Here is a 27,928-nt window from a genome sequence, read left to right on the forward strand (position 1 = left end):
CTCCCCTACCGCCTCCTTCTGTTCTTCTAGGCTTCTGCCTCCTACCTCTTCCCCACAAATTCTCACATCCTCTCTCCCTCTACTTAACTCTTGCTCCTCCAATGAGTCACCTTCTTTTGTAGTCTGTTTATTTCTATAGTATAACCGATACTCCTCATATTCCTTTTCCTCTCTCAAGTATTTCATCCGTTCAATCTGTTCTTGCATTTCTCTCTGTACCTGTTCTATCTTCATCTTTTCTGCCTGTATCTCCTTCCATATCGCCGCTTTTTCCTTCTCGTATTGTTTTTTTTTCCTCCTCATTATCCCGAACTTGGACTTCTCCCTGCATGTTTACTTTTCCCGTCAGCAGGGGGCACTGCTTAGGGGTTCCTTCCTCATTATAGGGAGGGGGCTTTTCTGTTTCTGTCGCATCCGGGTACAGAGCCGAAGCCAGCTTCTCACTGTACCCTTTTCTCTCTTTAACAGGCTGTTTCTCCAGCACCTTGGTGTCTTCTTCGCTTGTAATCAATATTCTACCTGTCCTCCTCAGCCTTTCTCCCTCCGTTCTGAAGAGTTTTAGCACTTCCATTTCTCGTTCTCTTTTTTGCTCTCTTTTCTTAGATTTATCTTTTGGTTTGTAATTTTTAATTAGTCCCTCCATTTCTTCGCACAAACTTACATCAAAAGTTCTCTTGGCCACTTTGTGACCAGGTTATTGGTTCTTTTTTCCCATTTTTCTGAAGTTTTTGTGATCTCATTATTAATTAACGGGAATTTTTTGCTCAGAATCTCTACTGCCGTTCCTCTACCTGTCATGTTATTCTCTCTTTTTAAGGTATTTCAGAGATTCACAGTTCGTTTACTGGATAATATTACTTGCTCTAATTCTCTGCCTAGTCCGGGGGTCGGCAACCTGTGGCTCCCGAGCCATTTGTGGCTCTTTCACCTCTGTGCTGCGGCTCCCTGTGGCTTTGGGAAATAATTGGTCAGTATTTAATTAAAATGTATTTTATGTTAGTTTGTTAGCTTTTGAAATGTAATTATGGTGATCTTGTACATTTCCTGCCACATCCGAAACGGCTCACAATTAGCCGGCATTCCGGCTAAGGGAGATAGCCTACGGGGGTTTGTGAGTACGCGTCTTTTGCAGCATCTGCGTCCATGGGGGCTGGGTTGAGGGAGGCTTAAAAGCAAGGCTGTTTAGTTCGAATAAAGCTATCTTTGACTGCAGTTTACTGACACCGCTACAACGTGTTTTTATCGCTGGCTGTCCAGACGGAAGGTGCTGAAACGCTTTGTCGCGTGTCTGGAAGAAGTGAAAACTTTCCTGGGCAGCAAAGGGCCCACCTTTCCTGAGCTGGAACAGCCAGAGTGGCTGGAAAAGCTACACTTCATGGTAGACATGACAGCGCACCTGAACACGCTGAACACAGCTCTTCAGGGGTAAGGACAGCCCTGCACATGTTGGAGGATGTTTTGGCATTCGAGCGCAAGTTGACAGTGCTTGCCAGAGATTTACAGAAAGGCACATTGTCTCACTTCCCCAATTTGAGAGAGTTCAAACAAGGTCACGACATGATAAATTCGGAGTATTTACATTCTGCAATCATCCCAATGCAAACATCGTTTGGGAAACGCTTCTGTGAGTTCAGAGAGGAAAAAAACACATTATCCTTCCCAGTCACTCCCCTAAGCATCGATCCATCCCTACTGAATACGACTGCATTGTCAGGTGTGAGTCAACCTGACCAAGTATGATAAATATTTTAATTGCCTATTATTTTACGTATATTCATATGTTTTCATTGTTCAGTGAAATAGTCCTTTTATTTTTCAGGTTGACAGCTGGCTGACGTTATTTTTGGTTTGCTGCTGGCGGCAAATTTAAGTTTGGCATTTTTCATAAATACAAGAAGGACTCAAATAGACGTTGAGTATTTTACTTAAAAGTAACCTTCAACCCAACGTCTTTTTTTTCGGAGTTCAAAATGTTTTTGTTGCATGCAGAAATGTAATTTCGTTTTTTCTGCAGGAGTTCATCAATTTCATAAATGCAACACATTATAGTTTGTTTATACATAGCATAAAGGCAAAACAAAACGTTGTATGCAGTGTTATTTCATTTTAAATGTCAAACGGGTTTTGCGGCTCCCAGTGTTTTCTTTTCTGTGGGAAACGGGTCCAAGTGGCTCTTTCAGTGGTAAAGGTTGCTGACCCCTGTCCTAAGGCCTCTAGCGCATCATCGGTATAGTTGATGAATCTCTGCTGATTATAGTATATATAGTTTATCCATTCAACATTTTTGCTTACCCCTATCACAGGTATGATAGCTTCCCAGCCTGCAGCAATCTCGTTTCGTGCCTTGAATTCGTTAGGTATACCTCTTGACTGCCCTGTACTGTCAATCCGGATTGTCGGGTCCGGGTCATATTTTCTCTTCTGCCGTAGCAGAGTCCGCTGCTCAGGGAAGTTAGCGTTGGACTGTACTTCAGGGGACATTATAACTTCCTGAAGCAGCATGACACGTGTACATGTTCCTTCCCACCTGAGGGGGAGCGTAGATCTCAGACCTCCTTCCTGTCCACACAGCCACCAAGTGTCTGCTAATGGGATAGTCTGAGAGTCCATTGCACCCTCAGGAGGAGGGGAACCCGTCAAGTGTCTTTTACATCCCACGTCTGAGTGCAGTTGCCTCAGAAGTGGCCAACCGGGTGAGTGCCCACCCGCATGAAACATTCATAACTCAGATGGTCCTGCATTATAAGCTGTTGCAGTGCAGGTGTCTGGCTTCTTTTATTTATAGCCCATGGTCTGCTGTAATTGCATTCAGAGGCAATCTTGCTTTGATCAAACTGCGAGGAAGCCTGATATAGCATACACCAATAGGGGCACATTGGTGCATTGTTCAGACAGTTTTGATAGCAGGGATCTGCTTTAACGCAAATCCTCATGAAACAAGCCCTAACCGGACCTGGACACTGTCGTTCGCATTGTTCCCTGTGCTCTCTTCGCCACTGCGTGCAAGTGGAGGAGTTATAAGGCATGGGAACTACATGCTGAGTGGGGCTTTCCCTTGAGCACAGGTAACAATTTTGTCTCTTCATCATTCCTGCCGTGTATGTTGCCCATTGATACCACTGATTAGTACGTGTCTTTAACCATGGTGAGGAGGTAAGTGTTGTGCTCCTTTTACTTCTTTTCTGCAAGTTATTAGTCCCATTCCATATCTGCCACACTAATGGTTTCCAAGTCTGCACTGGAGTATGTGAGTGCTCTGTCCCCAGGGACACAACTGGTCGTTCCCAGCTCATCCCCATTATCTGAAGAAGCCCTACTATCCACCACCACATCCTGGGGGTCTTCAGGCCCGTCCGCAGAATCAAAAATCTCCCTTCCTAATTGATCAAACTCCTGCGGTGCAGTGTCAGCTTCTTGTTTCCCCTGTCTGTCTCCCGCTAACTGCTCTTCCGCATCACTTACCTCGGACACTTCACCTGATTGCCCTTGCAGGACTGCCCTCGTGCAATGGTTCAGATGGTACCAGGTGGAGCAGCCTTCTACCTGAACTACGGTGGGTGATGCCTTGGTTACCGTAAAGGGTCCTTCCCTTCTTGGCTCGTTCCACTTTCTCCGAAAAACTCGCACGTAAACCTGGTCTCCTGGTTTGATCGGTCCTTCCCCTTGTACGATCTCCGGCTCTTTCTGTTTTTCCTGGGCATAAATAGACCTATGTATCATAGTTATCTGCTGCATGTATTGTTTCAATTCTATTTCCAATTGTTCCAAACTAGGTCCCTTATACGGCCCTCTCCACTGGGGCACTGGCATGGGCCTCCCAGTGAGCATCTCATGCGGTGTCAGGCATGTCATTCGATTAGTTTGCATGCGGTAACTCATCAATGCTAACGGTAAAGCATCGACCCAATTAAGTTTAGTGTCTGCACAAATTTTGTTTAGTTTGGCTTTCAGGGTTCCATTAATTCTTTCTACCATGCCCTGCGACTGAGGGTGGTATACACATCCAAATCTTTGCTTTATCCTCAGCGCCTGTAGTACCAGTTTGACCACTTTCTGGATAAAAGCTGAACAATTGCCTGAGCTAACTTCTGTAGGTATTCCAAACCTTGGGATCACTTCATTTGTCAGAAATTTTACCACCGTCTTTGCCCCTTGATCTTTTGAAGGTACCGCCTCCACCCATCTGCTAAATCGATCAACTACTACCAGCATGTATCTTTTCCCTCTCACTGTCTTTATCATGTCTACGTAATCGATCACTAGATGTTTAAATGGTCCTTCAGGTACAAGAATGTGGCCTATTGGGGTTGTAATTCCCTTCCGAACATTATTCTGTGCGCGTACCTCGCACTGTGACAAGACAAAGTCCACTGAAGCCTGTAAATAAGGTGACCAAAAACCATCCTTCTTTATTTTCTTTATCACTTCCCCCCTTGCACAATGGTCCATCCCATGCGCTTCTGAAATCAGAATCGTCAGGAGAGGGGTGGGTGCTACCAACAAACCGTCTTCCATGCTCCACAAGCCTTCTGGGTTCTGCTTGCCCCCCCTTTTTCTCCACATTGTCGGTTCTGCCAAAGTTGCCTTACCTTGTATTTCAATTAGGTCCTCTACCTCAGGTTCTGGAGTTAGGCTTACCCGGGGGCAATGACAGCTGATGTACACCCAGACGCTTTTCTGGCTGCCTCGTCCGCAGCTTGATTTCCCTTTGTTATTACATCGTTTCCTTTTTTATGTGCCTGGCATTTTACTATAGCCAATGCTTTAGGTTTCATTATGGCTTTTATTAAGTCTAGAATTTGCTGACAATGTTGTATGGGATCTCCGCTACTTTTTTTAAAACCTCTCTGCTTCCACACTGCCCCGAACAAATGGCATACTCCATGAGCATATGCCGAATCAGTATAGATGTCTACTTTCTCGCATTCCTTCATTTCACACGCAGCTGTCAGGGCTTTGATTTCCGCTAGTTGGGCGGAACACGGTTGGGGACAGGATTCCATCCTAATAAACTTATAGCTCGACTGATCCTGCTGCACGACTGAGAACCCTGCATGATGTCCATCATAATCCCTATAACAAGAGCCATCTACGAACAGAACCTTTTTATCTGCATCCTCTAGTGGTTCTGACCGTAAATCTGCTCTCAATTTGGCAAATGCCATCGTCTTCCCTACACAATCATGGGGTTCTCCTTCATAGTCTAAAGGGACACAATCGGCTATATTACTGGTAGTGCATCTCTGTATAGTTATGTCTGGAAATGTCAATAGCATCTGATACACTGCTATCTTAGCTGGCATCAGCACAAATTTCCCTCTTTCCAGCAACTCTGCTACTTTGTGGTGTGTGTACAGAGTCACAGGATAGCCCAGGGTTACAGATGATGCCTTTCCATATGCATAGTACAGCGCCGCCAATCCCTGATAACAGGGTGGATACCCCTGAGCCACCTCATCTAGTCTCGTACTGCAGTATGCTATCGGCTGCTTTGCTTTTCCTGTGCCTGTCTCTTGTGTTAGAACTGTTGTAACATAACCCTCCTGTCGGTTGGATACATACAAATGAAAAACCTTCTCGTAGTCAGGCAAAGCTAATGCTGGTGCTGACTGCAATTCCCGCTTAATAGTATTGAACGCTATCTCCGCTTCTCCATTCCACTGTAAGCCGTTTTTCAAATTTGTATGTCCTGCTTCTTTCATTATCTTTCTTAAAGGTGCCACAATCTCAGCATATTCTCCTATCCAATCTGAGCTGTACCCTGCCATTCCCAAAAATGTCATCATCTGCCCTACAGTCTGGGGTTTAGGGGCCTTAGTTATTGCCTCAATCTGATCTGGTGCTATCGCCTTCACTCCCTTGGATATTGCCCTGCCTAAGTTTCCACTTGTTGCGTGCAAAATTGCAGTTTCTTTCTGGATACTTTATGTCCTCCGTGCGCCAGCTTCTCTAACAGAGTTATGGTGTCCTGCTCACACTGTTCTTTGCTGTGGGAGCAAATCGACAGGTCATGCACATACTGTAACAATGTACTTTCCAATGGTATGCCCTCTAGGTCTGCCTTCAACACCTGATTAAAAACGTGTGGTGAATGTTTAAATCCTTGCGGCATTCTGGTATAGGTATACTGAGCACCTCTGTATGTAAATGCAAACAAATACTGACACTGGTGGGCTGGAGGAATGCTGAAGAAAGCCGAACACAAATCAATCACTGAAAAGTAACTTGCTTCAGGTGGAACATTAGTCAAAAGCGTGTGTGGGTTGGGGACTACTGCTGGCCAGTCCTCTACCACATCATTTACCACTCGCAAATCATGCACCAATCTCCACTTAGATTTATCTGCTTTTAAAACCGGCAGCAACGGGGTATTGCATGGACTGTTTGTTCTTTTAAGCACTCCTATTTCAAGCAACCCCTGCACTGTCGATGCTATTCCCCCTTCCGCTTCTGGTCTTAGAGGGTATTGTGGTCTCTGGGGTGGAATTGCTCCCCTTTTCAGCCTTATTTCCACTGGACTTGCTGTTTTTATTTTCCCTACGTCCGTGTCATGCTGTGACCACAGAATAGACGGCAACTCATCTAACCTTTTATCTTTCTGCTGGCCTCTTTCCTTTCCCAGCAAGGGCATGTGTGGTTGGGGAGTTATTTCGACCTCTCTCACTGTCCCTACCATATCTCCGCTTACCATTATTTTAATGCAATTGTTATCTTCTGATATCGACACCTCTGGCGTGATTTTCCTCCACACTGTTACAGTTTCAGCACTCTTAACTAAGGGTCCCAAGTCTTTAGACTGATATCCCATGTTTACCAATAACATTACGTGTGGCGCATTTTTCTAAAAAGGTGTTCCATTTAACTTGTAAAGCTGCCCCTTGCTTTCCAATTATCACAGCCTCCCCTTCCAGGCACTGCTGGTTACATGCCTCTAGGTGCCATCTCTTCTCTAACTCCCTGTTCTGAGTCTTGTCAAAAATCACTGTACAATGTAGCTCAGATTTGGGCATTACAGCCCTGGGTAATATAGCCTGCACGCCCTTTTTCCATTTCTCCCAGGTTTCCTGAATCTGATCTGCGATATCTCCTATCCAAAAGACATTAGCGTTCTTGTCTTCTTGCACTATCAGTTGAGCCCCTGTTCTTCCCACACTCAGCCCATTTCTGGTGCATTCTAATTTTAATTCCAATTTCAATAAGGCATCTCTGCCTAACAAATTAATTGGAGTTCCTTTAAATACTAGCACCAGCAAAACAATTTCTTTATTTCCCATTCTCAACCGCACTGGAGCAGTGCACTGTGTCAACTTTGTTTTCCCCGAGAACCCTACCGTCTTAATAAACTCTCCTGACATGGGAAGGTGAAGGGCATACTGTGGCTGTATGCAAGTGTATGTGGCTCCAGTATCTATCATCATTGGTGTCAGCTGTCCTTCTAACATAACCTGAACAATGGGTTCCTCATCTGCCTCCCACATTATCATTGGGTAATGTCCCTTCCCTCTCAAATTCTCGGCGCACCCCTAATACCTCGCATAGGAGTTCACAGGTCCGCTTGGGCTTGTGGGGGCTGGTCCTTGGATAAACTTTAGTTCCCTTCTTATCGGATCCTGCTGGTGTGTGACAGGCCATGGTGTAAACGGACAATCTCTTCTCATGTGACTTGGCTGATTACATTCCCAGCATAATCTCTACTTCTCTTTCCCCCTGTTTCCTCACTGGTCCCCTTTGCCCATAGCTTCTCTGTCCCCCTCCTTGGAACTTCCAGTCCTGTCTGGGCTGTTTGAATTTAGTCTGTTCCTGATGGGGCATTTGTGAGAATGCTCCCCCAAAGACGCTTATTGGCATGGGGTTTTCCAGCCCTTGTCTTACAGTATGATTGGTTCCTCCATATAGCAGTGCCTTGTCCAGTTCAATGGCTGTACTCGGACCGGTGGTTGCTGGCAGCATTTTTTTGCTTTTCTCTTTTTCCTTCTTCTTGTGTTCTTCAAGCTGCATTTGTATTAACTTTCTTTGCACCTCTTCCTGCTGCTCAGCCAACCTTCGTTTGTCTTTTCGGTATTTCTCAACCGCATGGACTACGTGGTCTCTAAATTCTTGTGGGGTCTTTGACGTTAGCCCAACCACTTCCTCCAGTTTGGATTTTACTTGTGGAGGCATTGCATCCAAAATGCTATGTCGGAACAGTGTGGTGATAAATAAGCTATTCTCCACCTCTTGCTCAGTCTCCATTCTCCACCTTTTCAACGTAGGCTGCTGGGTTTTCAGTGTCTCTCAGTGGATCCCCCTTTAAGGCTTTGGGGTCTACTTTGGGTGGATAAAGCTTTCTGAGGGCCTGCCATGCCCTCTGCCTCACTCTGTCAAACCCATCTCCATCAGTTCTTGGGTCGTTCGAGTTTACTATGCCAGCCATTTCCATTAGTTCGTTAAATTTGGAGGTTCCCATCAACCTTATCAATAGTGCCTTCAAATCTCCCATAGCCAATAATCATCACGCCATTTCTTCTTCAAAGGCTCTAATCCATTTCCCTGCTCCTTCATGTAGATTGGGCAGAGTGTTTTTCAGCCCTTCTAGGTCCTGGGATCCACAAGGGATATACTGCACTTGTCCTGATCCTTTTACTAACAACGGCATCATTCTTCCTCCTTCTTCCCACCTGCCCTGGCTCTCCTCCTCGTCTGACTCCCCATCTGTCTCAGGGTATGTCTTTACTGCCTCCCACACAAATGTCTCCGGGGTCCTGCTCTTCCCTCGGTCTCCCTGTGGAGTCCTTCCTTTCTGTCTTAATTCAATACTCGGTTGGCCCCTGGAGTATTTTTCGCATCTCTTCTGGCAACCCCCTCTCAGTAACTTATCTGGCTCTCTCTTTACTTCCGCAACTCGCTCCCCTACCGCCTCCTTCTGTTCTTCTAGGCTTCTGCCTCCTACCTCTTCCCCACAAATTCTCACATCCTCTCTCCCTCTACTTAACTCTTGCTCCTCCAATGAGTCACCTTCTTTTGTAGTCTGTTTATTTCTATAGTATAACCGATACTCCTCATATTCCTTTTCCTCTCTCAAGTATTTCATCCGTTCAATCTGTTCTTGCATTTCTCTCTGTACCTGTTCTATCTTCATCTTTTCTGCCTGTATCTCCTTCCATATCGCCGCTTTTTCCTTCTCGTATTGTTTTTTTTTCCTCCTCATTATCCCGAACTTGGACTTCTCCCTGCATGTTTACTTTTCCCGTCAGCAGGGGGCACTGCTTAGGGGTTCCTTCCTCATTATAGGGAGGGGGCTTTTCTGTTTCTGTCGCATCCGGGTACAGAGCCGAAGCCAGCTTCTCACTGTACCCTTTTCTCTCTTTAACAGGCTGTTTCTCCAGCACCTTGGTGTCTTCTTCGCTTGTAATCAATATTCTACCTGTCCTCCTCAGCCTTTCTCCCTCCGTTCTGAAGAGTTTTAGCACTTCCATTTCTCGTTCTCTTTTTTGCTCTCTTTTCTTAGATTTATCTTTTGGTTTGTAATTTTTAATTAGTCCCTCCATTTCTTCGCACAAACTTACATCAAAAGTTCTCTTGGCCACTTTGTGACCAGGTTATTGGTTCTTTTTTCCCATTTTTCTGAAGTTTTTGTGATCTCATTATTAATTAACGGGAATTTTTTGCTCAGAATCTCTACTGCCGTTCCTCTACCTGTCATGTTATTCTCTCTTTTTAAGGTATTTCAGAGATTCACAGTTCGTTTACTGGATAATATTACTTGCTCTAATTCTCTGCCTAGTCCGGGGGTCGGCAACCTGCGGCTCCCGAGCCATTTGTGGCTCTTTCACCTCTGTGCTGCGGCTCCCTGTGGCTTTGGGAAATAATTGGTCAGTATTTAATTAAAATGTATTTTATGTTAGTTTGTTAGCTTTTGAAATGTAATTATGGTGATCTTGTACATTTCCTGCCACATCCGAAACGGCTCACAATTAGCCGGCATTCCGGCTAAGGGAGATAGCCTACGGGGGTTTGTGAGTACGCGTCTTTTGCAGCATCTGCGTCCATGGGGGCTGGGTTGAGGGAGGCTTAAAAGCAAGGCTGTTTAGTTCGAATAAAGCTATCTTTGACTGCAGTTTACTGACACCGCTACAACTTGTTTTTATCGCTGGCTGTCCAGACAGAAGGTGCTGAAACGCTTTGTCGCGTGTCTGGAAGAAGTGAAAACTTTCCTGGGCAGCAAAGGGCTCACCTTTCCTGAGCTGGAACAGCCAGAGTGGCTGGAAAAGCTACACTTCATGGTAGACATGACAGTGCACCTGAACACGCTGAACACAGCTCTTCAGGGGAAAGGACGTACAGCCCTGCACATGTTGGAGGATGTTTTGGCATTCGAGCGCAAGTTGACAGTGCTTGCCAGAGATTTACAGAAAGGCACTTTGTCTCACTTCCCCAATTTGAGAGAGTTCAAACAAGGTCACGACATGATAATTTCGGAGTATTTACATTCTGCAATCATCGCAATGCAAACATCGTTTGGGAAACGCTTCTGTGAGTTCAGAGAGGAAAAAAACACATTATCCTTCCCGGTCACTCCCTTAAGCATCGATCCTTCCCTACTGAATACGACTGCATTGGCAGGTGTGAGTCAACCTGATCTTGAGATGGAACTGGCCGACATAGCCGACAAAGACATATGGGTGTCCAAGTTTAGACGCTTGACAGCAGACCTTGAAGATGTTGCCCGTCAGAAGGCCGTTCTTGCTCAGAAACACAAATGGAGTGATATTGAAAACCTCACAGATGACAGCTTGCGATCCTGTGTAAAGATGAAGGTGACATCATACAGCCCTGATGTGCAGACGCTGTGCGCTGAGGTCCAGGAGCAGAAATCCCATTAACCAAGTATGATAAATATTTTAATTGCCTATTATTTTACTTATATTCATATTTTTTCATAGTTCAGTGAAATAGTCCTTTCATTTTTCAGGATGACAGCTGGCTGACGTTATTTTTGGTTTGCTGCTGGCGGAAAATTTAAGTTCGGCGTTTTTCATAAATACAAGAAGGACTCAAATAGACATTGAATATTTTACTTAAAAGTAACTTTCAACCCAACGTCTTTTTTTCGGAGTTCAAAATGTTTTTGTTGCATGCAGAAATGTAATTTCGTTTTCTCTGCAGGAGTTCATCAATTTCATAAATGCAACACATTATAGTTTGTTTATACATAGCATAAAGGCAAAAAAAAACGTTGTATGCAGTGTTATTTCATTTTAAATGTCAAACGGGTTTTGCTGCTCCCAGTGTTTTCTTTTCTGTGGGAAACGGGTCCAAGTGGCTCTTTCAGTGGTAAAGGTTGCTGACCCCTGGCCTAGTCTAACACCACATGGACTTTTTCTACACTAAATTCACTCTAATTCTAACACCATGTGGACTTTTTCTTCCTACAACACCACATGGACTTTTTCTTAACTAAACTTACTCTAATTCTATGCCTAGTCTATTGTCTATCTACCAGCGCTTTAAACTATATATTGGACTGTCCTTGTTTCCTATTCTGTTCTGCCTGTGCAGACCTCTATTCAGAGCAGTATCCACAGAACTTTCTCTTTGCACCTCGCCCGTTCAGACCCTTATCTCTTAAGGCGGTATCCACGAGGATTTTCTACTCTAAACACCTCGCCCGTTCAGACCCTTATCTCATAAGGCGGTATCCATGAGGATTTTCTACTCTACTTTCCCTGCCCGTTCAGCCCTTCGTTTCGTACGAAGCGGTACCCACAGGGATTTACCAACACCACGTGGACTTTTTCTTAACTTCTTATTAACTTATTTGTACTTACCTTCACTGCAGTGTTCTTGATCAATCCTCTGAGCCTCCTCTGTTAACCCCCAATTCTGCCAGATTCTTTGGACTGGAGAGACCCTTCGGCAGTGGTTCCACACTTCTGAGACTCCAAGACCTCCTCAAAACCAACAGAATTCTTAGTCCAAATTGTCACAAAAGCACTTACTTTTTGTTTGGGTGCACCCTTAATTCTGTTAGCCTTGTGGGGGTCCCTGGAGGACTGGGAAGCGTTCCCAATCTGCCGTTTCCTTTCTGCGGGCCTCTATCCGGTCCTGTCACGGTCGCCAATTATGTTGTGGTTTTTTGTGCCTTGCAAATGACCAAGAGACGCAGAAGATTCTTCAAAAAGGGTTAAACTTTAATTTGCAAATCAAAGCTGAGAAAGTCATTGAGCTAGTCGCTGATTGCCCACCGATCCTCGGAAACAGCACTTTTTATAGTATTTGTCCAGTTGTATTAGCATATGTAATCGATCTATAGTTGCGTACTACACGTACTACATGTCCCTATTGTTCCTATCAATTGGCTTAATCATGTTCTAATCTACATCTCTTAGCTACCTTCTCATTAACATACCATTGTCTTCTACATTCCTAAGACTTCAGTCTACTAAATTGGGTACATGCATAGCAAGTAATAAACTCAGAACTGAGCAATGTTCTAATCTACATTTCTTTAGCTCTTTAGCTACCTCTCATTAACATACCATTGTCTTCTACATTCCTAGGATTTCATCTTGGGTACAAGCATAGCAAGCTGACTACATAGTTTTGGTTACACAGCAAATGATACAAGTTTTATACTCCATAATATTTTTATACTCCAATATTCACAAGTCAGAAATGTGGCCACAATCCATGTTGCAACATGGTTGAAGATACCTGCAGCACCCTCCAGCAGCTGACGAATCTATAAAACCAGTCTCCTAAATGCTCATATGCATGTACAGTTTGTATACAAATCACGTATTCATAAGCTGAGGAGGACCTCTATACTTGACAAATAAATTCCCTCTTGAACAGAGAATTCCAAAGATTTGCTGCTCATTCAGTCAAAAAAAAGTTCTTCTCAACCCTATACGTACTGTACTGAATGATTGAATGATTAGTTCTAGACATCCCAAACAGACGAAACATCCACTCCACATTTATTCCATCAAGCCTGCAAAAACCTAATAAGATCAGCTGTCATTGCTCATGGCTCTGGAGAGTACAGGACCTGTCTGCTTAATAACTTCTCAAGCAACAAATCCACCATGCCTGGACTCAATTTGGTGAACTATCTCAGCAGTTGCTCAATCAGAAGTATACATAATATTCCAGATGCAATCTCACCAGGGTTCTATATAATTGGAGCAAGATGTCTCCAGTACAAGTCATTTTGCAATAGGACCTAAAGCTGCTCCACATCCACTTCAAAATCCATTCTGCCACCTGGAAGGAAAGGTGGATATATCAATCTCCATTGTAAGCAGCTGGTACCACAGCACTAATCTCTGCAACACCTTCTGGTACAGCCTTCCAATCCAAAAATGACTTCTTTATTCTACTCTCTGTTTTCTATCTGTTGGCTAATACTGTGTGCATGCCAGTATATTATTCCCAATACAATGAACTCTGAAAAGCAATGGAAAACTACTCATCGCAGTGTGAAATACAGTAATCCTTTCCAGATTGTTTTACAGAATGTGGGAAAATCAACTCAGAACATCTTAAAGTCATAGATGTAGAAAGCATGCAAGCAGGCCCTTCGGTCCATCAGAAATGTGCAGGCTTTACATTAGTCCTGCACTAATCCCATTTAATTTCCCTCTCAGTCCCTTCAATTCATTCAAGATTCTACCAATCACCTGCAAATGAAAAGCAATTTACAGTGTTCAAGTAATTTATCAACAAACACACTTTATGGATGCTGGGTGGTGGATGGTAAACCAAAGGACCAGGAGGAACACTACAAAGTTATAAGGAGAACTCTAAACAAATACCACCTTTATGTCAATTTAGAACCAGGAGTGCTGGGCTGTGCTCTCCTTTTTTTTCCACTTTCTTATAAACAACTAATATCAACATCTTTATCCACCAAAGATGGAATCATTTCTAAGAAGTGCTTTACTGATGGAAGTATAAATATGTTATTGAATATTCTCACCAAACACATAAATAGGGGAAAAGCACAGATGAGTCAACTGCGATTCAGGGTGGTAGTCTACCTCCAAAATACGGACGCGCACATTTTAGATAAATTGTGAAAACAATCTACAGTTATTTCATTCACAATTGCACACAGAGACAAGATAATCTGCAGTTCTAGTGCTGTTGGGAATTTAAGTTGTCCCTGAGGAATGCATTTACCTGGACCATCAGCCAAAACCTCCTCTATCCAGTGGCTTTGCAACTGCCATTCTCTTAGACATGTACAGCCAGCACCCACCAATCTCTCTGTGCAATGACCAGTGGAGCAATGAGCATTTCTGATCTCTCTCTAAATTTCCAGCAATTTATCCTTTACTCCACATGAATCAAACCTACAAGAAATTCTTTCACATTCCATGCAATGTTCTGATGTATTAATACCTCAATAAGATAGATTCATATTTACATTTTATCCCCCTGACTTCTGCAGCACCTATTATCTTTGTTATCAAACTTTCCTGAATCCCACCTGGCGATCTCTTTCCCCATCCCTCCAATCTACATTTGATCCCTGAGCTCCTTTCCATACATTCCCTATTTCCCACTGAACACTCTGATCTCTCACCCAGTATGCAAGTCTCTGGACCCCATTATTGGCCCAACTCCCAACTCCCAATCCTCAAATTCCCCTGAAGCTTATAAATCCATTGCCCCAAATCCCCAGACAGAAATTCATCTGTAGGGAGACCAAAAGCTTATCCAAATGAATTAGTAAAACTCAAAACCAAAACATACCTTTCAAGTCATAGGTAAACCTCTAAGTCTTAGAGCTGCTAAAGTTCTGATCCAGCAGAAGGAAACCATGTTTGGTTTATGTTTCTTAAACTTGACTGCAGCACAGTGCTAGAAATAATGATATGAATAATATTTATTGCAGATAAAAATACAATTTGATAAAGGCAGTTCTTTATACAAAGCCAAGAAAGGAAATTACCAGAGTCTAAAGGTGAGAATATTTAAATTCAGATATCTGCCATTCTGTGCACTTATTCCTCTGATAGTATTTTAGATTCTTCGAATATTCATGGGATAAAGGTAAAAGGTAAAATGTTTAAGGCGAACATGAGGGGTATCTTTTTCACTCAGAGGGCAGTGGGAATGTGAAACAAGCTACAAGCGGAGATGGTGGATGCCGGTTCCATTTCAACATTAAGAGAGTTTGGATAGGTACGCGGATGGGAGAGGTATGGGGGCTATGATGTAGGTTCAGGTCAACAGGACTATGCAGAATAATAGTTAAACATGGACTAAGTAAGCCAAGAGCCTGTTTTTGCACTGTAGTTCTCTATGACAATAAACTGTAAGATTTGCCTGGGGGGCTTCCAGTAAGACGGCGATTGCTTAGCTGCTCCGAACTTTTGTTCCGTTACCGTCGCTATCTTTGCACTAAATGTCTCCATTTTTTAAACCTTAGTCGGGAACTTTTTCGGTATCTCTTACTTGCCAGTGAACACACCTAACTTACAATGTCTAGCAAGAGTTCTAAATCCGGGAGAAAGGAAGCTACGGCTCTCTCAGACGAGACCCTGGCTGAGCTCGGACAGCTCCGAGATGATATTTTAAAGGAATTCAAAACCGCTTTCAAACAGTTGGAAGACAAACTGGATCGGATCAATGATAAAGTGGACAACCATGCTGAACACTTATCTCGCATCGATTTGACTTCTGAAGATTTAGAAAGTCGTGTTCGATATTTGGAGACTCTCTGTTCCAGCTTAGAGGAAAAGTGTAACAAACTCCTTTTCAAAACAGTGGATCTCGAAAATCACAGCAGACGCTGCAATCTTAGAATTCTTGGATTGCCAGAGGCCACCGAACAGGGATCAACAGTGAAGTTTTTCGTCGAGTTTCTCTGTGAGATATTCGGGAAAGATTTGCTTCCAAACCCGCCTGAGCTCGAACGGGCACACCGGGTCTACATTCCCCCCGGAATTCTGGGCTCCCTCCCGCGACCAGTAATCTTGTGCTTCCATCAATACCAGGTACAACACAGTCTGATCGTGGAGGCACGTCGCAGAGGTTCTTTTATTTTCCAGGACACAACCATTCGCTTTGTGGAAGATTTTGCACCCCAGACCTTAAAGATGCGCACTGAGTTTAAAGGCGCAATGAAAGTGCTTTTTGATCGTGGTTTTAAACCCTCTCTTCGTTCTCCTGCCGATCTACGAATCAAGCTTAACACTGGAAAATACAAGTGGTTTAAATCAGTGAAGGAAGCTGAAGCATTTGTGGCAAGTCTTCCGTCTTCAGTCATCTTCGGAACCCGATCAGACCTCCTAAAATGGTGGATAAGTACTTCTCGTAGTAAAATTACTTTTTCTGGACTCAGACTTTACTTGAATCACTCAGACATTATTCATCGAAACTCTAAGGGCTGTGGACAATCTCTCCCTGGATTTGGTATGTGTGTAATCTATGTTTATTCTTGTACAACTTTATCTACAGAGTTCTACAAATGACTCTAACTTGTTTTTGGAGGTTTGAAGTCTTTAGTGAAGGCCTCCCTGTTTGTTGGTTCACAGTTTAATTGCCGATTTATTTTTCCTTCTTTTTATATTTATTTATTTTCTTTTTTTTCTTTTTTTCCTTTTCTTCACCCCTTTTTTCTAATCTCTGAATTTTTTTTCTCTCTTCTCTGTAGATGGTTGATAAATACTCGTCTTGAATTTATAATTTTCCCCTTCCTCTCCTTTTTTTTAAATCTTTTTTTTCCTTTCTCTTACTTTATTCTTCTATAATTTTTCGCAGGCAGGTTAGTTTTGGTCTTCTTCCGATTTTCTCTGTATTAAGTTTTATATTCCTGCAGAAGGTGTTCTAATCTGTAGTTATGTTTTCTAGTGCATAAACTAGTTACTATTTGCTATAGTATTTATACAGAACTGTTGTTAATGACACAGATCTGGAAGTTGTATTTGGGTTAATTTTTTTGGTAGAGCTAGCTACTTGTTTTGGTAGCCGTCTAGTTTTGGGTTGTGTGGGTGGGGTGGATTTTCCAGTTCCAACATCACTCACTGTATATATTATTTCTCTTTATTGCTCAGGACATGTATATGTTTTGATTTTACAAATCTATGTTCACATCTCTGCTCCCAGACTGCTATTGTACTGCTTGACTTTTTATATGCCTGCTGCCTTTTATGCATTAGTAATTGATAATGGCTAGTGCACTTAAATTCGTGAGCTGGAATGTAAAGGGATTGAATCATCCTGTAAAAAGGAGGAAGGTATTCTCACATATCAAACAACTCAAAACAGACATTGCTTTCCTTCAAGACACTCATATTCGTTGTTTTGATAACTCCCGGCTTCTGTCAAAGTGGGCGGGTCAGCATTTTCATTCATCCTTTGCCGCTAAAGCTAGGGGAGTCTCCATTCTTATTAACTCAAATATTCCTTTTGAACATAATAAAATATCTGATTCAAATGGCCGTTTTATTTTTTTTCTGGTAAACTATATAACACTAAAGTTGCACTAGCAAACCTGTATGCCCCCAACTTTGATGATGTTAATTTTTTTGAACTGTTTTTTTCCTCACTACCAGACTTAAACTCATACTCTCTTATACTGGGTGGTGACTTCAATTGTTGGTTAGATCCTAATTTGGATCGATCGTCCTCTGTTACTAGACCACCTACTAAATCTGCCTTAGCTATTCAATCGTTTCTCTCTAATTATGGTATCACTGATATATGGTGTTTCCTCCATCCTACGGAGAGAGATTATTCTTTTTTCTCACATGTTCACCATACCTTCACTAGAATTGATTATTTCTTACTCGATAACCAACTTATTCCATTTGGCCACTCTTGTGACTATCAGAGCATACTGATCTCTGACCATGCCCCAATTACTCTCTCTCTGAACTTTCCTGGTCTCCCTCAGAGGAATAAACACTGGCGGTTTGATTCAACTTTATTATCGGATGATGATTTTTTAAAATCTATTAAGGATCAGATAACCTTTTATTTTAACACTAATGCATCACCTGAATTGCCATCCCAGATTGTCTGGGATGCCATGAAAGCATATCTGAGGGGGCGAATAATCTCTTACACAGCAAATCTCAACAGAAGATCCCGTGCAGATCGATTAGACCTCATTAACCAGATTAAAGAATTGGATCAAATATATGCCCAAACTAAGAACCCTGAATTATACAAGAAGCGCGTCGAACTCCAAACTAAATTTAACCTTCTGTCCACTCAACCTGTCGAATGCCAACTTCTCGAAAGCAAGAGTCACTTTTACATTCATGGGGATAGTTCTGAAAATTCCTAGCCAATCAGCCGAGGCGTTCCAAAGCCAAACAACGTATTACAAAGATCCGGAAGGAGAACGGAGACTTTACATCGGATCATTTAGAAATTAATGACGCATTTAAAAATTTTTATTCTCGGCTTTATCCCTCTGAATCTCTGAATGACAATATCTCTGTTGATCAATTTTTACAGAATCTGAATATCCCCTCACTTTCAGCTGATTTCAAAGCCAAACTCAATGTGCCTATGTCATCAGAAGAACTATCTATTGCAATTTCTGCACTGTCCTCAGGGAAATCTCCTGGACCTGATGGGTTCCCTGTAGAATTTTATAAATTATTCTCTTCACTTCTTTCTCCTCAGTTACTTTCAGTATTATCTGACTCGTTTAATTACAGCAAATTGCCACCCTCTTTCAGTGAGGCATCTATTATTCTTCTTTTAAAAAAGGGCAAAGACCCAACAGAGTGTTCCTCGTATAGGCCGATCTCTCTGCTCAATGTTGATGTAAAGATCCTAGCTAAAGTTTTGGCTCATAGATTAGAAATTGTTATTCCCTCCATTATCTCTGATGACCAAACAGGCTTTATTAAAAACCGTCTCCCTTTTTTAACATTCGGCGTTTATTTAATAGCTTATACTCACCTCCAACTGGGATTCCTGAATGTGTTATTTCCCTCGATGCGGAGAAAACATTTGATCGTATAGAGTGGAACTACCTTTTTGCAGTCTTAGAAAAATTTGACCTCGGCCAAAGTTTCATCTCTTGGATTCAATTGCTGTACCTGTGTCCTACTGCTTCTGTTTTAACTAATTTTCAGAAATCCCAAGTATTTAATCTCAAATGTGGCACCCGTCAGGGATGCCCCTTAAGTCCCTTTCTCTTTGATTTGGCTATAGAACCTCTGGCGATAGCGTTTCAAAATTGTCCTGAATTGACCGGGATTTGGAGAGGGGGTGTTGAGCATAAAATTTCTCTCTATGCTGATGACTTATTACTCTTTCTCTCAAATCCGTCTACATCCTTACCTCTAATGTTTTCACTTCTTGACCAGTTTAGCCAGATCTCTGGCTATAAACTTAATTTACTTAAGAGTGAACTTCTCCCAATTAATAAAGAAGCACAAGAACTACCATTTTGTGATCTCTCTTTTAAAGTAGTCCATAATCAGTTTACTTATCTTGGAATTACATTCACAAGGAAGTTTAAAGATCTCTTTCGTGAAAACTTTGCCAATCTTTCATATGCTATAAAATAGAGTCTGGTACAATGGTCACCTCTATCTATGGCTTTGGTAGGTCGTATTAATGTTGTTAAAATGTATGCTCTCCCCAAATTTTTATACCTATTTCAATCTATTCCAATTTTTATTCCTAAATCTTTTTTTGATTCCTTAGACTCTATTATTTTGTCATATCTGTGGCAGAATAAGCGCTCTAGAATTAATAAAATCCATCTCCAAAAACCTAAAGAAGAGGGTGGCATGGCTTTACCTAACTTTCGTTTATTTTATTGGGCAGCTAATATACGTTGTGCTACCTTCTGGTCTTTCTTCCACGGCCAACCTGAGTGCCCTTACTGGGTGGCGATGGAGCTGAGCTCCACTAAAGAACTATCTATCTCTGCACTTCTTGGCTCTGCACTCCCTAGTAGTCTGCCCAGATCAATAGTTAATCCTCTTGTTAGACACACTTTGCATATATGGGCTCAGTTCAGGAAATGCAATGGTTTCCAGGGGTTTTCCGTTTCCAGCCCTGTTGCTCATAATCACCTTTTTTTACCTACTACATACGATTCAGCATTCCATGTTTGGTATAGGAAGGGCATTAGACATTTTGAAGGGCATTAGACATCTTTTAATTGATAATCGCTTCGCTTCTTTTCAGCAGCTCTCTGTTAAGTTCAATCTGCCTAACGCTCATTTTTTCAGATATCTCCAAATCCGACACTTTATTGCTCCTTTAATTCCTAACTTTCCTGAAACGCCTGCGAAAAATGCTATGGACCTATTTCTTTCCATTAATCCACTAGGTAAAGGCTTAATATCAATCATCCGAGATAAACTAGCGGCCTTACGACGGGCCCCCATGGATAAAATCAAAATGGCCTGGGAGCAGGATTTAATTATCTCCTTATCTGAGGAGAGCTGGGATTCAGTTCTCAAATCGGTTAACTCAACCTCTCTTTGTGCTCGCCACTGCCTTTTACAGTTTAAGATTGTTCATAGAGCCCATATGTCTAAATCTAAACTATCTCGATTCTACCCTAGCATTAGTCCACTCTGTGATAAATGCAAGAAGGGCGTGGCCTCTCTCATCCATATGTACTGGTTCTGTCCTAGCTTCGAGAAATTCTGGAAAGATGTCTTCACTATGTTATTGTGTATTCTGAATCAGCACCTGGAACCAAACCCCTTAATTGCTCTGTTCGGTTTTTGGGGCGAGACAGATTTATGTCTGGGTCCAACCAAATGCCGAATATTATCCTTTGCCTCTCTCCTGGCTAGACGCTTGATCCTCCTTAGATGGAGAGATGTTGCCCCGCAAACTCATGCTCAATGGCTTAACGACATCATGGCCTGCTTGGACCTCGAAAAAATTCATTATTCAGTTCTCAATTCGGACCTAAAGTTCCATAAGGTCTGGGGACCATTTATCAAATATTTTCATAACCTTCCTCTTGACTAGGGTTTTTTTTTCGGTCCCTTGCTTTCAGCTCCCTTTTTCTTTCTCTGGTAGAAGGCATTACTATCCTCTGTTGCTGAGTGTATTCACAGTCTGGGAGTTTGGCTGTCCTGACTTATACTCTCTATATTGTGTTGTGGTTGGTCTGGAGTTGCTGTTGTTTTCTCTTGTGTTGTGGGGCTTGGGGAGGACACTAAGCTTACTTGTCTTTAATTTAGGTGCTTTTTTGTTACATTCTCTTCCTTTGTAGCATATTGTTATTGTATGCTTAATTTTGCATTGTTTTAATGTTCCTCATTGGGATTTGGGGTTTTTAATTTGTAAAGTGTTTTGAAAAACTAATAAAAAAAAAGATTTGCCTGGATAGTTCAGGCACACGATTTTTGCCAACTGCTTTACCTCGAAAGGTTTGAATGCTTCAGCTCTTTGTATAACATGTAAGCAGCCAATTATGCTTCTTCGTCAGTCTTATTTGTTGCTAATAACAAGGTTACAGCACATGCCCAGCAGGTCGGTCTGTGCTAATGGAGTGTGAGAAAACTGAGCCGAAGTCATAGATGAATCCTTCAATTGGAGAATTCAATTCTGAGTACAGATTTTCAACAATTCTCTCCAATTTAACCCATGTTTGGACACAACGATTTTGAATTTTGGCTGATTACACCAGTTTTAAAACGAAACCTCTACAGCATCAGCATAACTGACCCAAAAAAATACAGGTTCAACCATAAATTGAAACTGGTTTTTAAAATACAGCATTTAGCCTGATGTGGGTCTCATTTGTAAAAGAGGTTTTGCTCCACAATGAATTCATTACTGCTAATCCCACATGTCTGCAATCCTCTGAGGAGGCTTCCAAAATACTGTTGGATCAGGAATGTTAATTGGTATGATTTACAGGAATTGGACTATGTTTTAGTTTACTGAAGATACAGAACATAAATCTTATTTTCTCAAACACAATTAGGAAAGTAACCACCAATAATAAACACATCCTACAAAAATAAACTTAAGCTTAAGTCTGTTTATTGTGTCCATCAAATGTCTGCTGCACAATTATGTAAATAAGATACTGAGCATTCCCTTGGTTCCTCCTGGATTTACCTTTCCCAAGTTTGGCATCAGCATTGTTTTTACTGTCTCGTCAGGATTATTTCAATATATCCAATTTCCACCAGTTCTAAAAATGGGCACCAAAGCTGCCTCTAATATTTAACTACTGTACATTCAGAATTACATTTAAGTATAGAGTTAGTCTTATACTGTTTAATTCAGTCTTCATCAACTGTAATTTAATTGCATGAATGTATTATGTTTACATTACTACATTCTTAAGGTTGTCATAGCCCGGGGGTGGTGGTAGGGATAAGCCCCATTACCTATAAAGTGCTCCAAATGATATGTGTCTCTAACAGCCTCTGACAACCAAGTCCAACTCTTGGTCTTCACATGTGGCTTGGTTACTAGGCTCGGTGGAATTTTTTCACCGACAAAAGAAGGGGCAAAGGTGGAACACTGGCGCCTCAAAACCAGTTGCTTTGGGCAGGTGGGTTCCTCAGCCATGGACAACAGCCCACCTAGGAGAAGGAATACCCTGATTTTAAATCTCCACTGCCTTGCAGCCCTACTCACTCATGGGAAAGGCTTCGGGAGTAGTAAACCCTGAGGAAGAAATCCGGAGCAGGTGTCCCTAAGGCAGTTTGATGTTGCTTACAACTTCACTCTGGCAACCTCTGCGACAACACTAGTGCCAAGCTGTATCGGCGCTTGCCCTTCCCTTGGACTACATCAGTGACGTGGGGAGGGGGATCCCACTGTAAGGGCAACAGCCGGTTTTCCAAACCTTCCCACCCTGGAAAGGACACAGAGCACCAGAGGTGCAAACCCATGATCCCCGGGATGGATGGCTGTCTACTACATACTATAAATATTGTACATTAAATTTATTATATAAATATTATATGAAAGTTAATCTTTAATATATATTTTATGCTGATAGTAAAGCTAATGCCAAAAAAATGAACTCCATTTGTTTTCATTGGTAAAGCCAGCAAAAAATGTTGTTCTTTAGAGGGCCCCACCCATTAGCGGGAAGTATGCAGACAAAAAAAAGTGATCTGGGAAAATTACTTCAGAAAAATAGATATTAAATTTAGCATTTTGTTCTGTGTTCCCAGCAAGATTAAGTTTTGGATGTTGTCCAGACTCCAACCAGATGACTGTCACCACAAGGGAGGGAGAATAAAATTGCTATTCATAATAGCTAAGTTATACTATTTACTTGGCCTGTGGAGCCAACATCTCATTGCACCTACTCATCACACTCATTGCACCTACTCATCACACTCATTGCACCTACTCATCACACTCATTGCACCTACTCATCACACCCATTGCACCTACTCATCACACTCATTGCACCTACTCATCACACTCATTGCACCTACTCATCACACTCATTGCACCTACTCATCACACTCATTGCACCTACTCATCACACTCATTGCACCTACTCATCACACTCATTGCACCTACTCATCACACCCATTGCACCTACTCATCACACTCATTGCACCTACTCATCACACTCATTGCACCTACTCATCACACTCATTGCACCTACTCATCACACTCATTGCACCTACTCGTCACACTCATTGCACTTACTCGTCACACTCATTGCACCTACTCATCACACTCATTGCACCTACTCATCACACTCATTGCACTTACTCGTCACACTCATTGCACCTACTCATCACACTCATTGCACTTACTCATCACACCCATTGCACCTACTCATCACACTCATTGCACCTACTCATCACACTCATTGCACTTACTCATCACACCCATTGCACCTACTCATCACACTCATTGCACCTACTCATCACACTCATTGCACTTACTCATCACACCCATTGCACCTACTCATCACACTCATTGCACCTACTCATCACACTCATTGCACCTACTCATCACACTCATTGCACCTACTCGTCACACTCATTGCACTTACTCGTCACACTCATTGCACTTACTCATCACACTCATTGCACCTACTCATCACACTCATTGCACTTACTCATCACACCCATTGCACCTACTCATCACACTCATTGCACCTACTCATCACACTCATTGCACCTACTCGTCACACTCATTGCACTTACTCGTCACACTCATTGCACCTACTCGTCACACTCATTGCACCTACTCATCACACCCATTGCACCTACTCATCACACTCATTGCACCTACTCATCACACTCATTGCACTTACTCATCACACCCATTGCACCTACTCATCACACCCATTGCACCTACTCATCACACTCATTGCACCTACTCGTCACACTCATTGCACCTACTCATCACACCCATTGCACCTACTCATCACACTCATTGCACCTACTCGTCACACTCATTGCACCTACTCATCACACTCATTGCACTTACTCATCACACCCATTGCACCTACTCATCACACTCATTGCACCTACTCATCACACTCATTGCACTTACTCATCACACCCATTGCACCTACTCATCACACTCATTGCACCTACTCATCACACTCATTGCACTTACTCATCACACCCATTGCACCTACTCATCACACTCATTGCACCTACTCATCACACTCATTGCACTTACTCATCACACCCATTGCACCTACTCATCACACTCATTGCACCTACTCATCACACCCATTGCACCTACTCATCACACCCATTGCACCTACTCATCACACCCATTGCACCTACTCATCACACTCATTGCACCTACTCGTCACACTCATTGCACTTACTCGTCACACTCATTGCACCTACTCGTCACACTCATTGCACCTACTCGTCACACTCATTGCACCTACTCGTCACACTCATTGCACTGCTACCTTGCAAAGCTACTAAATATATGCAACAGTACGTTTGTGTTGTATGAAGAATATGTACAGTACTCATTAGGCTTACTAATGCACCTCACTAAACCTGTCCTACACCATGATGGAGCAACCTGCAATTGTTTCAATATCCATAATAATGTTTTGACTATTATTCTGTACATTGGAATAGCATCTTCATCCTCACTAATCACTTATATATGAAAAATGCTTATACCAACTTCCACATAAACTTTCCCACTGTATTGAATGTCACAGTTTAGGTTCCTACATTCTGTCTCGCCCTACATACATGTGATAATATATCTTTGCTTTCTACAACTGAATTATCATGATGCTCTGAACTGATTCACATCTCTGAATGATTCCCATTGCAATGGCAGAAAAGCTTCCATTTCCATTCTGCTTCATTCATGCTCATGTAACCCGGATATGATATCTGCGCTCCTAACACTGCTCCTGCCTTTAGTTCACGTTTATACTAATGTTCTGTCTCGCCAAAATTCCTTCACATTTTAAGAGCTCAGAGGCCTGTTTTATGTAAATTCTTGAATATTAAGTTAATCTAACTGGATATTCTCATCCTTTAATCCATACAGTTGCACAATCATGAAACTTGTCAAAGCTGCAATGCTATGAAAGGTCTTTCAAAGGAACAAAATGGTTTCTGATTATCATTCTTGTCCTCTTAGAACTTATAAGTTATAAAATTACATTCTACTGCAACTGCTGAGGGAGTTGCATTAAGATGATTTTGTAACTTCTCAATTACCTTGTTAGATGGGACATCAATCGTCATAGTAAACACGAGGAAATCTGCAGATGCTGGAAATTCAAGCAACACACAAAAAGTGTTGGTGGAACGCAACAGGCCAGGCAGCATCTATAAGGAGAAGCACTGTCGATGTTTCGGGCCGAGACCCTTCATCAGGACTAACAGAAAGGAAAGATAGTAAGAGATTTGAAAGTAGCAGGGGTAGGGGGATATCTGAAATGATAGGAGAAGACCAGAGAGGGAGGGATGAAGCTAAGAGCTGGAAAGGTGAATGGCAAAAGGGATACAGACCTGGAGAAGGGAAAGGATCATGGAACGGGAGGCCTAGGGAGAAGAAATGCTTGTCAATATGGCAGATTACAACAGTGGGACTTATAGTGAGGTTGGGATTGATGTGCAGAGAGTGAAGAGCATAGTGTTCGGAAGGAGTGAGGTTGGAATCAGAACACGGTGTGGTAAAGTCGAGACGGTTGATGTCCCATCGGCAATTAGCAATAAACAGATCCAGAGCAGGCAGAAGACCAGAGCGGGGTGTCTATGAAGAGGAGGAGGGTTGAAGATGGGAGAAGGGGTCATCAGAGGGGGTGGGAGAGTCCTTGTCGTAGAAGTAGATTCAAAGACAGAGCCAGCGGAAGAAGAGTTCAGCATTATGGCGTATGCAGAACTTGCTGAGGTGTGGGCAAAGGGGGACAAAGGTGAGGGGTTTACTGAGGACAGAGCACTCTGTCTCAGAGAGTTGAAGGTCAGAGGGAATGGTAAAGATCTGGCATGGATGAGAGATGGGATCAGAGGGGGGAGGGAGGCTGGTGGTGTCGGTGGAGAGGGGAGGATTGGGGTGAGAGGAAGATAGAACCTCTGAGGGTCCAGGAGTTGACAGTGGAATCTGAGGGAGGGTACAGAATCTTTCTCCCTAGGCCTCCCGTCCCATGATCCTTTTCCTTCTTCAGCTCTGTATCTCTTTTGCCAATCACTTTTCCAGCTCTTAGCTTCACCCCACCCCCTCCTACTTTCAAATCTCTTACTATCTTTCCTTTCAGTTAAAGGACAGTGCTTCTTCCTATAGATGCTGCCTGGCCTGCTGCATTCCACCAGCATTGTGTGTGTTGCATCAATTGTCATAATATCTTTAAAAACGAGAAGGCTTACAGGAATGAGATAAATCAAATGGTTGAGTGGTATTGCAATAACAACCTTGTACTCAATGTCAGCAAAACTAAAGAAATGACGGTGGACTTCAAGAAGGGGAAGTTGGGAGAATACACACCAGACTTCATTAAGGGGTCAACTGTGTAAAGGGAGAGCAGCTGCAAGTTCCTGGATAGCAACATCTCATAGGATCTATTCTAGGCCCAACACATTGATGCAATCCGGAAGAAAATACAGCTAAGGTTCTATCATGTTAAAAGTTTGAGGAGATTGTGAATGTCACCAAGTAGATGTAAAAATTTTCATAGATGTACCATGGAGAGCATTCTGACTGGTTACAGCACAATCGGGTATGGAGCCTCCAGTGCACAGGATTGCAAGAGCCACAGAGGGTTTTGGACTCAGCCAGCACTATCATGGGCACAAACTTCTCCATCATCAAGGTCATCTTCAAGAAGTGGTGCCACAGGAAGGCAGCATCCATCAATAAGAACCCTCAGTAACCGAGACATGCCCTTTTCTCAATACTACCATCAGGAGGGAAATTCAGGAACATGAAGATCCACACTTAATTACTTATAAACAGCTTCTTCCTCTCCACCATCAGATTTCTGAATGATCCATAAAGATTATATCATTATTCCTTTTTATTTACAGTATTTATTTATTGTTTATATAGGTTTTAAGTCCTAAGTCATTCTGAGCAGCTTACTCCTTGCCTTCTATTTCATTAATATTGTCCACCCTTTCAATCTACATATTGAAGGGCTGTTGAACATAATTGTGACCACTGTCATTTTAAGGTAAGTTGATCTAATTAAATTCATACAAATAAACAGTGAGAACATTCCCATAATTGAGCAAATCCACTAACCATATGCTCCCCAAGCCATTACCTCACCTGACACCAGGCCTGTACCTATTTCCAGTGCAGGTCAAGCTCTTCTTATATGGGGGCATCCAGCATCTTATATAGAGGCAGTTGACTTTGAATTGTTGATTGCTGATGGTCTTCCTTTAGCTTGAGCATTCTTGAACCAAGAAGGCTCACTTTCAGGTTACACTGCCTCTGCATACATGGCTGCAAAAAGGACAGGCTGTGTGACAATGAAGGAAAAATACTGACGGATTTACATTTCAGTAATATTGGA

The 27,928-nt window shown here is 42.4% G+C and overlaps 1 long non-coding RNA gene across 2 annotated transcripts in view; it reads right to left on the bottom strand.

Annotated features, from left to right (window-relative positions):
* Positions 1-956: 956 nt before the first annotated feature.
* Positions 957-27,928, bottom strand: part of LOC132398210 (uncharacterized) — a 33,750-nt gene continuing 6,778 nt past the window's right edge. For both annotated transcript variants that reach the window (XR_009513581.1, XR_009513580.1), the window contains exons 2-4: positions 27,679-27,858; positions 14,740-14,847; positions 957-3,693 (exon numbers count right to left, since the gene is read on the bottom strand). This is a non-coding gene — a long non-coding RNA (uncharacterized LOC132398210). The remainder of the gene's footprint in view (positions 3,694-14,739; positions 14,848-27,678; positions 27,859-27,928) is intronic.

The sequence above is a fragment of the Hypanus sabinus genome, chromosome 8 (genome assembly GCF_030144855.1).
Source record: "Hypanus sabinus isolate sHypSab1 chromosome 8, sHypSab1.hap1, whole genome shotgun sequence".
Classification (NCBI taxonomy): domain Eukaryota; kingdom Metazoa; phylum Chordata; class Chondrichthyes; order Myliobatiformes; family Dasyatidae; genus Hypanus; species Hypanus sabinus.